We start from the raw sequence: 12,153 nt of genomic DNA, 5'->3' as shown, positions 1-12,153 counted from the left end.
AAAACGCAACATTTTGGTTTTGACTTTTAAGACAATTATGGACAACTTTACCGTTTTTGATTTTTGGAACAAATGCGAAGTAAGGGACGACATCAAAAGATTGATGTAGGATAAAAACTTAAATCAAATAGTTTGGGGGTTGGGGAGGGGGGGGTTGAAATTCTGCAAGTTTTGTATATCTAAAATCGATTTTTACATATATCCCTATTGGTAAATCAATTTTTCCCAAATTAAGTTAAGAGGGGGGTGGGAGGGTCAGTGAGGTCAGTGAAAAAACTATGTGAATTAAGTTTTTTATCCTACATTGAACTTTTGATGTCGTCCATAAGGGTTATTTTGAACGGACATAAACCGAGTTCACCGCTTTCCAACAACTGCACCATTTTCACAATTTTGTTATTTAAAGCTTGGCTAATGTCATGAATTTTCCCGCCTTTATTGTTAAGAAACTGCAAAAAACATCTGAGTAAATGTTAGCACTTTCTGACAATTAGCGATACGTAGTTTTGGGCATGATCCAATGAAGCCTTTCACAGCATACAATTACGAGAAGACTGAAGTTGTAGCCTCTACAATAACCCAAATCATCCACAAATTCAACCAACATGGACCATTTAATGATAAGCCACATCCCGGGGTACAAAACACAAGAAACTCTTAGCAAGACCGATACATTTGGTCTTTAACATATCCGATATCGACTACTATGGCTGTCCAAAGGTCAACGAGAGTTCAATGGTGGTCACGGTAGAACCTTTTGAGCAATTTCAGTATTGCACCAATTGTGCAGAAATTGTTAAAGAGCACACAGTCTTTCCTTAGTGACATCTAAATGGCAGTCTGGCGTAAACATTGAGTTCTGTAGACCAAAAATCATTCATTATGTACCAAAAACCGTCAGTGGTGGTTACCTAGACATTTAGCACCCGCCTTGGCCAAAAGTCATGCTTTTGAATTTCGCCGGATTTTGGTCCGATCAAGCATATTTTGCATCAGATTTGACATGGTTTAGACGACGAAAACCACCACCAATAACATAAAGTCAGCTTGAGTTTGCTTTGCGTGACAAGTGGAATAACATTCCTCGGGATCACATTAAGGATGTATTCTTCTGACTTTTCAATTCCACAGCGCTGTCGAGATTGCACTGCACCACGGGGTTGTTACATTTTATGTTAGGACTGTGAGTTGATGATTCGACATTGTATGTTTCGTTTACATATTGCGCCTGACAGATGACAATGAAACATTTTTGTTGGATATCGATCTATTGTTAAAATTGTTAATTTTCAAGAACAATTTATTTTGAAAGATTATCATTTCTAATATAAATTTTATGTTTGAAAAACAAAGTGTTGCGTTTTCATTGGCACTCAGTATATGAATACGGTCAAACTAACTAGCAAGTTATCAATCTGCAGTATAAAAGGATAAGCGTTATAAGCTCTGTTTGCATTCAAATCCCTGTAATTTACACAAAAGTGCATTGTCCCAACTTGTCACACAATAAAATTAGCTTACCAAGAACTCATAGACGGAATGATCAATTCATTTTTCCACATTCCATCAACTTGCCTTTGTCTGTTTTACTAGGGTATTTAATGAGACTTCATGGTGATTTTTATAATGGGCTAAGCTCTAACCTTATTTATTTCATATTTTATTTCCCTCTTTTACCCAAATCTGAGTGGAGTATAACAAACTAGTAGTGTTTTGCACACTTTGAGTTAACACTCAACTACAATACATTATGAGCTTAATATGATACTAAAACAACTTTTACTTTCTTGTGTATAATTTGGAGTTTAGCATGAGTCCATTATCACTGAACTAGTATATATATTTGTTTAAAGCTGAAGGACGCTGTGTGGGGGAATTTTTCGCTGTATTGAAGACCTATTGGTGAACTTCTGTTGTTGTCTGTTCTGTGGTCGGTTGTTGTCTCTTTGACACATTGCCCATTTCCATTCTCAATTTTATTCTCTAGGATTCAATTGTTGAAGTGACCTTATAAGATCATAAAACTTTATTATATTGCTCCAGCAATATGCAGCGTTCGTTTAGAAAATTTCTTTGAACACAGAGTCTTGCATGTGATTAGGTGTTACCTATATTCATGTTCCCCTGAAGGAAAATGCTATTAGTGCTTTATTGCATGTCGATTTTATTTCAAATGTGATGTTAATTCTACACCCTAGACACTTTAACTGATCTTTCATGTTCTTATATATGTCTATAAATGGTATGATGCCTTACTTATAACATTTGTTTATAGACTTTATAGTCGGAACGTTATGGTATTTTCCTGTAGACAACTTTAATCTTTTTTTTTTCTCACGTGTCAAGTATTTCCTGATTATTTGTAAAGTGATCATTAACAGGTTTGATGGTAATATCAATTCGCAATGATACGATAAGCAAAGCGTCCCGTGTCGGGTAGTATTACTCTTAACAGCTTATTGATATTGAGGTAGATTCTGGTATTCTGGTATTGTAAATAATGGTCTAGTTGTTGAAGTATTTATGTTCCAGACCGTACGGTCTGACTTAGGCAGCAACCATTTGATTTTCTGGGGGGGCTATGGTTTTTTTTGGAAAAAAAAGTTTGTTTCTAGTTTTTGGAGAAAAAAATAATTTGTTTTTGATTCTGAGAAAAAAAAAATGTTTGTTTCACCCTCAGCTGCCACTATATGTAATGCTAAAATTGAAAAAAAAAATAGTTTTCGACTTGTTGCGAAAAAAATTTGTCCAGAAAAAAAAACATAGCCCCCCCCCCCCCCCCCAGAAAATCAAATGGTTGCTGCCTTATATAAAGAAGTTGGTCAAGTTCATTACACTGAAATTGAAGATATCTGAAGTAAACCTAATATGAGAGGACAGTTGTTTTAGAATGTTTAGCAACTTTACAAAAAAATGCAACTGCAAAGGAACATGCATGAACTGCAAAGTTACATACATACATTTTTAAATGTAAAAAAATATTACGTTACTTGGTGTAGCAAGTGTTACCTTGGGCGAGTGTACCAAAATAGGATTCAGATATACGTCAATTAAACAAATGTTTAATTTCAACTGTTCGTTTGTTCAGTTTATCAATCTAATTGTAATAATAACAAATGTAAAATTAAACTAAAGATTGTGATAAATTGTTTAAATGTAACCCAGATCCAATCACATGTATGGTCAGCTCGTACTGGACCATACGCGTATACCCATACGGTCCGACCGTACGCGTATGGTTGGACCGTACGAATATACGTATACGGTCCAAATACTCATATGGTCTGGAACATTTACATTACATAGTGTTTGATTTCACTGACTTCATTAGATCTTTTATTGGGCAGCTGTTTGATTTTTTTAATCTGCATTTAAAAAATGTTATTATTGAATTGATTTTAATGTTTGCTTCATCGAAATTGATGCAAACAATATTTTAATATGAATAATACAAGTATATTTTATAAACACATTTACAATTAGGGTTCAAAACTTGTTTATATTAATTTGTCCTTGAAATTGAAATTCCTGGTACTATTAATGGCCGTCTTTATTCGTTCGAGTAGTTGGATTAACTAATGGCAACTGTAGTGTACCGTTGTTCGAACGTCATAAATCGATTGAGAGAAAACAAATCCGAGTTACAAACTAAAACTGAAGGAAACACATCAACAAACAGCCAAACAACAGAAACACTGAAGTGCAACAAAAAAGAAAATGACAATGTAACACAGATCAACACACACACAGAAACGAATCATAAAATAACAACTGTTATTTTCCTGACTTGGTACAGGACTTTTAAAGAAAAAATATGGATTGAACCTAGCTTTGTGGCTAGCCAAACCTCGCGCTTCTATGGCAATATAAAAATAACACGAAATTGACAACATTACATGACAGGACTACAGTACAAAAAAATGCAAGAACATTCAGAACAGAGAAATTATACACAAATAAACAATACAATAGTGCATTTCGACATGCCAATAGTTTAAAAGACACCTGGCTTATAATTTAATTCGCCTCGTCCACACAAGACCCACCAGTGATGTTAAGATCAAAAACGTTAGAAAGCCAAATAAATACAAAGTTGAAGAGCACTGATGACCCAAAATTCCAACAAAGTGTCTAGAAATTTAGCTTTCAAATATTAAAATGTTCTTTATTTGGAACTACGACTATGCCAAATATTATATTTGGGGTTCGTGTTGTTTATTCTTTAGTTTTCTATGTTGTGTCGTGTGTGCTGTTGTTTGTTTGTCTTTTTCATTTTTAGCCATGGCGTTGTCAGTTTGTTTTAGATTTATGCGTTTGACTGTCCCTTTGGTATGTTTCGTCCCTCTTTTATAAACTAATTATGAATTTCTAAATCATCACCAATAACTTCAGATATTTTTCATGCATAGGAAATACAAAGAAATGGACATGAGAATGAGTTATTACTAACCCGGTAAATAGTTTAATTCGATAGGTCACATTCGTGAAGGGGTATCGGGATAATAGATACGACATACGAAAAATATCTGATATCATCTGTGAAACGAATACTCCATAACGGTCTACCATCTCGTGATGGCGTCTGTAAAATTTACAAAGGAATGATTTCAATTTAACCATTTGGAACTCTTGGTTTAATAGCTTCTTTGTTAGCAGCAAGTTTCTATCAAAGAAATCATAATAGGAAATACAACCGGGGACTATCGTATCAATTAGGAGATACATGCTCCGTATGACCTTAATTTGATTTATTCATAGCCCTGTCTTAGCAACTTTTGAGAAAGCAGTATTCCTCGTTCAACAAAATCAACGTACTTTGAGCTAGCTCTAGAGTGACGTATCAAGTGAGACACCAATACTCCATATGCTGGTGCCGCTGGGATGTTGCTATACAGAAATGGAAAGTTGACTATAGGAAAATTAAAATCATCGCGTTTGTCATAAATTTTGGTATTCAACCTACCATGTCTACCATCAGTAGTCATTTCGAGAAAAAGGTAAACTACATAAGTGTTCTTACAAACAACGGTATATTTCTGGGTATTCCAAGTGCTCCACGAAACCTCTTTCTAAATAATTAATATCTAGTTTATCATCTATCAAAGACGGGCTTCAAAGTTATTGCGAAACTGCCTATTCTAGAAGTGGCGGGAGTCAGATGTTGATACAAAAAATTCCAAAGATCTTTTAGAGTACATACAATCTTAAACTCCTTCATCTTGCAATAGTATTAAAACATTTGACTTTTCTACACTTCACACAAGTATTCCTCATTCCAAACTAAAAGACAAATTGAAAGAATGGGTAAAGCTTTGTTTCATAAAAAAATGATCAACGTAGATACAAGTATCTGTCTTAGGGAGGGATAAATCCTACTTTGCAAAGAATCACTCTGATTCAAACGAAAAATTCTCTGAAACTGACATTATCAAGATACTTGATATGCTTGATCCTCATAATGATAAAGGAACAAGTCGGCAAGAAAAGGGGAACAATTGGTTTCCATGGAAATGCCGAAAGTCTTGAAAAACACGCCCTCCAAACGTAAGAAATATGTTGTCAATCAAGATATCAAGCATCTTGATAATGTCAGTTTCAGAGAATTTTTCGTTTGAATCAGAGTGATTCTTTACAAAGTAGGATTTATCCCTCCCTAAGACAGATACTTGTACTTGTCACTCTAGAGCTAGCTCAAAGTACGTTGATTTTGTTGAACGAGGAATACTGCTTTCTCAAAAGTTGCTAAGACAGGGCTATGAATCAATCAAATTAAGGTCATCACTCAAGAAATTTTACGGTCGCTTTTATGAGCTGATTAGCCATTATGACAAAAGCGTGTCAGAAATTATATCTGATATTCTTTCTCAGTCATAATAACCTTCCATCATTACCGAACTGAACAAAGAAATAACACGACGGGTGCTGTATACGGTGCAGGAAATGCTTACCCTTCCGGAGCACCTGATTTCACTCCCGGTTTTTTGTGGAGTTCGTGTTGTTTCTTATTTATTATTTATAACTGTTGATGTATTAATGTCCTTTGGTTTTGTGAGTCTTTGTTTACTCCTTGGTTTTGATTGTTATTGTCTTATGTATCCTATACATCGATTGAAGATCTAGTTCTTCATCTTTGGTTGAAATTCCAAAAGAACATAGAACAGACCTATGATTCTCCAAGATTTCCTCTTTGGTGTCAGGAGGGTAAATGTTGAGTTTCCAAGTGAATTGTCAATACCTAATTCATTTATCAAGCAGTTAATGTAATGAGTTTTACACATAAAAACGATGTTGTTTGGGGCTTTATCTGCGGGGACAACAACATATTTGTCATGGACTGATTGAGGAAGACAAGTGTTTTGCAACATTCGGGTTTTAAAGATTGAATTAGTATGGGTATTGATAGACCCATTCAGTTTCTTAATCCATTTGGAAAGAGTATCTACGTCTTCTCTAGAGTTATGTTAAGATTTGGGGTAGATGGCATGGCGGGGGATGAGTTGTGAGGTGAACTATTTTCTGAACCCACCCCTACTGAAAAAATGTCATTTGAAGTATATCTTCCGATTTTAATACGACCTTCAGTGGTGGCCATTAACCAAACTGTTTCTTGACGTGAGTTATCATTGAAATGTTCATAATTATAAATTAAGTGTAAAAACAAACTTTGAATTTTTGAAAAAATAAGGCTTTTCTACCTCGGTGAAAAAACTATGTGAATTAAGTTTTTTTTATCATTCATTGAACTTTTGATTGTCGTCCCTAAGTATGTTATTGTTCCTGCAGACAAAGCCTCAAGTAATATTTTCTTTGTATGTAAATTGTACTACTACGAGTGTCTTGTAAAAGAATTAGGAATAAAGGAGCACACAGATAATTCCACATACAAATACATATTATTTGACAAGAATGAGATTTTGGCGAATCATAAAAGTCCTCCATGACTTCAATGAAAAATAAATAAATTTGGTGTATTTACTGTCTTCTGATTGGTTAAAAGGATTGGGTTTATTTTCAATGTTATCAATTTTTATGGCGACACGCCCACTCTAACGTTGTGTATTCATACGCAAACATCTGTGTACGTTGTTATCCTTATTAATATACATCTTTGAGCCTTATTTTTGATAGAAATTTATTTATAATGAATGGCAATAATTTATTTTGAATTTATTGAACCATAAAATTAATGTTTGGCTCTTCACATTTAATAACATAATCCGCTTCGCGGATTATTCAATGTGAAGAGTCAAAAATTAGTTTTATGGTTCAATAAATTCAAAATAAATAACAGCCATTCATTAATTGCATTGAACAACTAATCGGAGGATTTACCTTGCTTGTATTAGATACCTAAGCGCCACAATATTCTGTACATTGCCGGCTCATCTGCATGTTCAACTAAAGAATTGTCCAATAGATTGACCGAAATTCTGTCCGCCTCTTGTTTAGACCTATACCTCGAATTTTACATCCACATCATCTCAGTACCAGAATCTATGGCAAACGAGACATTTTTAATTTTGAAATTATCTATGTCCCCCAACCTTTGTAGCAATATATCAACTTCACCTGCATATATATGCATATAGATTTCTCAACTCATTCGGTATTCAAGAGCTTGTAGCTCCTACTCAGACTTTGTAAAACGTCACCAGTGTCTGAGCAGAAAGTTGATGAACCAGGGATATGTCAAAGAACGTCTCGTATTTTTTCTAAAAAAAAGTTCATCGGAAGGTACCAAGACCTTGTTGATAAATATTCCGTATCAACTTCGCAAATAATACACGATGGTCTTAATGTATAGATTCTGGGTAGTAACGTTGTTTATCATCTTAATAACGTGTTATAGCAGGAACATATATACTGTTCCAAGGTTATACTATTCTTTTATTTGTCTTTATGAATATTTCTTTTACTATTTACTTTGTTTTATTGATATCCATTTGACGTGGATCGGTACTTCTTCATCCCGTCATTGTGTTCTTGTTCTATGATAATTCTCGTATTCTTCAGACTTGTCTTTTTTGCTGATGTGCTTTGTATTGATTGAGATTATAACACAATGTTTATTGCTGTATCCCTATTTTTTTTTTATATTTTTACTTATTATGTCTATGTCTGTTTGTTTTGTTCACACATAGTATATATAAATGAATTTGATGCGACTGTCATAAAAGTGGGAGGTTTAGTTAGCTTTAAAACCCGATTTAATCCATCATTTTCTACATTAGAAAATGCCTGTACCAAGTCAGGAATATGACAGTCGTTATCCATTCGTTTGATGTGTTTGAGCTTTTGATTTTGCCATTTGATTAGGGACTTTCCTTTTTGAATTTTCCTAGGAGTTCAGTAATTTTGTGATCTCACTTTTTACACTGATAACAGATCTTCGGGTGTGATGAACCCCGTCATTGAGTCAAATACAAAGGACACTGTTGATATTTATAAATTGGTTTCGGGATGGTATACCAGGTAATAAACCTAACTCGGGTAGGTCACATTCGGGCAGAGGGGACGGGATTGTAGTTACGACATAAGGAACATATCCACTATCATCTGAGAAACGGATTTTCAATAATGATCAACCAACTCGTGGTGATGGCGTCCGAAAAAATTAAGGTTCATAAACGTTTATCCAACATCACCTCTAATTTAAATGATTATGTTATAATCGACATACGGCGTCCAATCTCTCTGATTTGAGGAAGAGAGTATTATGAAGAACTCGAACATATAGATTCTATACATATAGATGTATCGAGTGTGATACGATATTTCTTCACTCTAAAAAAGAATTTTCAACACAAAGAACTTCGATTTCACAACTCCAAGTCCAAGTTAACATGTGAAAGAAGTATTCGTTTTTTTTCTATAAACGAGTTACCACTGATTTTGCAAAACATATACCAAAGGTTTTCCAGGATTTCTCCTGTACAATCTTTTAATTCTAAATATAAAAGAACACAGATAAAGTACAAGTTACCACTGCCTTAAAGTCATTTGGGTAAACCTGCCTAAATTCTTGGGTGTTTACTGGAAATTAAGGTATAGTTGCTTGCAGGGAAATTAACCAAAGTTTAGTGATGAGGCTTTGTATGGGCATATACTTTGTATATATATATTGAATTGATGCAAAGCTATATCATTATGTGCTTGTTTTAGGTATGGAACCTGCATATCACTGGTTGTTGTTGATTGCTTTGTGTCAAGTTCGTTTTCCGTTTATTGTTTTGTCATATATAAATGAGGCCGTTGTTTCCTTTCCTTATTTTCTTGCATGGTGATACTTGTCGTATTGGCATTAATACCACATCTACTATTTTTTTTTCAATTTTCAATGCAAACCAATTTATAGTTTCATGTTTTTACTACAGGACAATGATTGTCATAACAATGATTGGAAGAAATTGAATGATGTAATTTTTAAAGAACTATAATTGAAATTTTTATTTACAGAATTATGCAATTAATACTTTAACTATAAATATAATTTATGAATCAAATTCATATTTGATCAATGTTTTCTTAAGCTTGATTTCCTTGGTGACTTCATTGGACTCAGACTGTTTACAAATTTTGTACTTGAACTGACAACACAGAAAAGCATACAGCAGATTCTTGCGATATTCATGAAAAACGCCCATGACTGCATTTCTGTAGATTCCATAGCAATGCCTTGTTCCAGAAAATGTCGCTTTGCGTATCCATACAATCCATAAAACAACACATCAGCCAAGAACAGGGTTATTATCACATATGCAACGTTCCAAACCATTGTCAATGTTAATTTTTCTTTGATAGAAGGCAACACAAAAAAGCACCAGTTCAAGTAGACCACACACCAAATTGACATATCCATGAAATGGTCCCAAGTGTTTGTCCTCAACATGGCAAGGCTAGCAGCGATAAATATGGAAATTCCAACTTTTTCTACAGCAGGTCGCGCTAGAAAGCGCTTAAAACCACCTTTCAAACGCCCCCATCCTAATGAAACTTCAGACTTCATTTTGCTCTCACAGAAAATAAATTTTCTAACGTAAAATCCTCCAGTTGAAAGTTGACGTTTTGACGTCACTAAAGCGGAAGTTGACCTGTTCCCGCGAAATGTTAGTTTGTCGAAATGGACATGTATACTGTTCCGTGAAATGTTATAAAATTGAAGTTTTATCTGATTGGGGTTGACAAAATAGGAGAATAGATACAAAAGGACAAAGTGTGCAGATCCAAGGTTAAGAATAAAGAAAAACAGACAAAAATGATAAAGAATAGAGAATGATGGGCAAAATCAATCAGAGGCAGATTTAGGGGGTATCCCGTTTTCTGGAAAAATATTGTTGATTGTACAGGGAATCACTGAAGCATAAACTATCAAAATTAAAAGCAATATTTAGAATTTTAAAATTTTAATTATTTGGTGAAAATTTCAAAACGTTTTGAATTTTGATATTTTAAAACTTTGATCAAAATTAAAAAAATCTAAAATTTCAAAACTTTTAAAATGTTTAAATTGATAAGTGTTACACCGACCTGGTCGATCTACTAATCAGTCAACATTGCTGAAATCGGTGTCAACCAACCCGTTATAGAAGTTGTCGCATTCGTTTTGAACATATAGAACAGATACGATCAGATACAGGTTTAATTTGTAAAGAATGACTTCTTAAACAAAAGTCTACAGAAACACATAAGCGTCACAAAAAAGTGCCTGAATACCAGACACAGCAAGCATGGCTACTCGAATTCAAATCCGATATCAATCAAATCAAATATGGTATCGAAAATAATGGCAACTTGACTCCGTACGGTCAGAGACATGTCTCTGGTACGGTCAATATAACAATACATATTTTTATTACTGAACTTTTGAAATCTTTTTATTTATTAAGTATTTAACCGATTTTATTCACAGATGAAGCATGCAATTTGATAGACAATACCAAGGTTTATTACAATAAAAACTACTTAAGGCTTAGTCTACAGACCCAATCATTATTCATTTAATTCGTTGCCATTTATTTCGGTTTTGATCCTTGATGCCAGTTACTGATTTATAATTCCTAATGTGTCCTCTTATGGCACGAAATGTCTGATGTGTAGTAATTAATTCCATCAGACTTAAAACTTTATTTAATTTAGGGATTCCAGTTAATTCCATTGCGCTATCATTTAGTCTGAAAATAGAGATTTTATAATACGGGTTTGGAATGAATACATTTTTGTATCTCGATCAAAATTAATTTGGTTTCCTACTTGTATATCAGATTATGATACTATATATATGTTAGACTCAGATCGACGTCCGGTCTCTAATCGACGTCCGTTCCTCAAATTGACGTTCAAATCTGACGTCACAATAAAATATCCTTTTTTGGTTTTGCCTCAATTTTTTGGCTTCCCTAATCGACGTCCAATTTTTAGCTTCTCTAATCAACGTCCGTTTTGGACACAGAATATAATATTAACCATAACCAACAGCAGCTGAAACCTTTAAACCTTAAGACATATTACATGTATGTGTGACAAATAGGATATATTTAAAAAAATAAAAGATACTTTTTTTTAAAGATTTATAACATACTAAACTAAATATGTAAAATGACAAGTTGTGATATTATTTTTTTTTTATTTTAGAGATTATAAAAAAAAAATAAGGAGATGTGGTATAACATGAATTATGTAATCAATTCAAATTGAAAATTAACGGTCTTATTTAAAAAAAATCCGAAAAACAAATAAAACATACATAAAACATCGAAAACCACTGCACTACAGGCGCATAAGGAATATGTCTGGGTTAAAAATGCGTGTGAGTACTTAACAAATCAAATCAAATATATTTTATTGTCAATTAAAGACGCCCATTACAGGCAGAATAATCACAAGTTAAACTTGGTACAATGATTACAAAATGATTACAATTATTTGAGTACAATCAAATCAATGATTACAACGAAGAGAATAGAAAGACACACTAATGTATATTTATAAAAATGTATCATGTTTCAACTTTGACAAATACAGTGATTCTAAAAAAATATAGGAAACTGAATTTAAATATTCTGGTTTTTCCCCCTGGTGCTTTTATGATCCTACAATAAGAAACTGTACAAATATCTAAATTATGCCTCTGTCTTTTTACAGTAAAATATATAC

The sequence above is a fragment of the Mytilus edulis genome, chromosome 2 (assembly GCF_963676685.1).
Source record: "Mytilus edulis chromosome 2, xbMytEdul2.2, whole genome shotgun sequence".
NCBI lineage: Eukaryota > Metazoa > Mollusca > Bivalvia > Mytilida > Mytilidae > Mytilus > Mytilus edulis.
Note: the sequence above shows the minus strand (reverse complement) of the source record.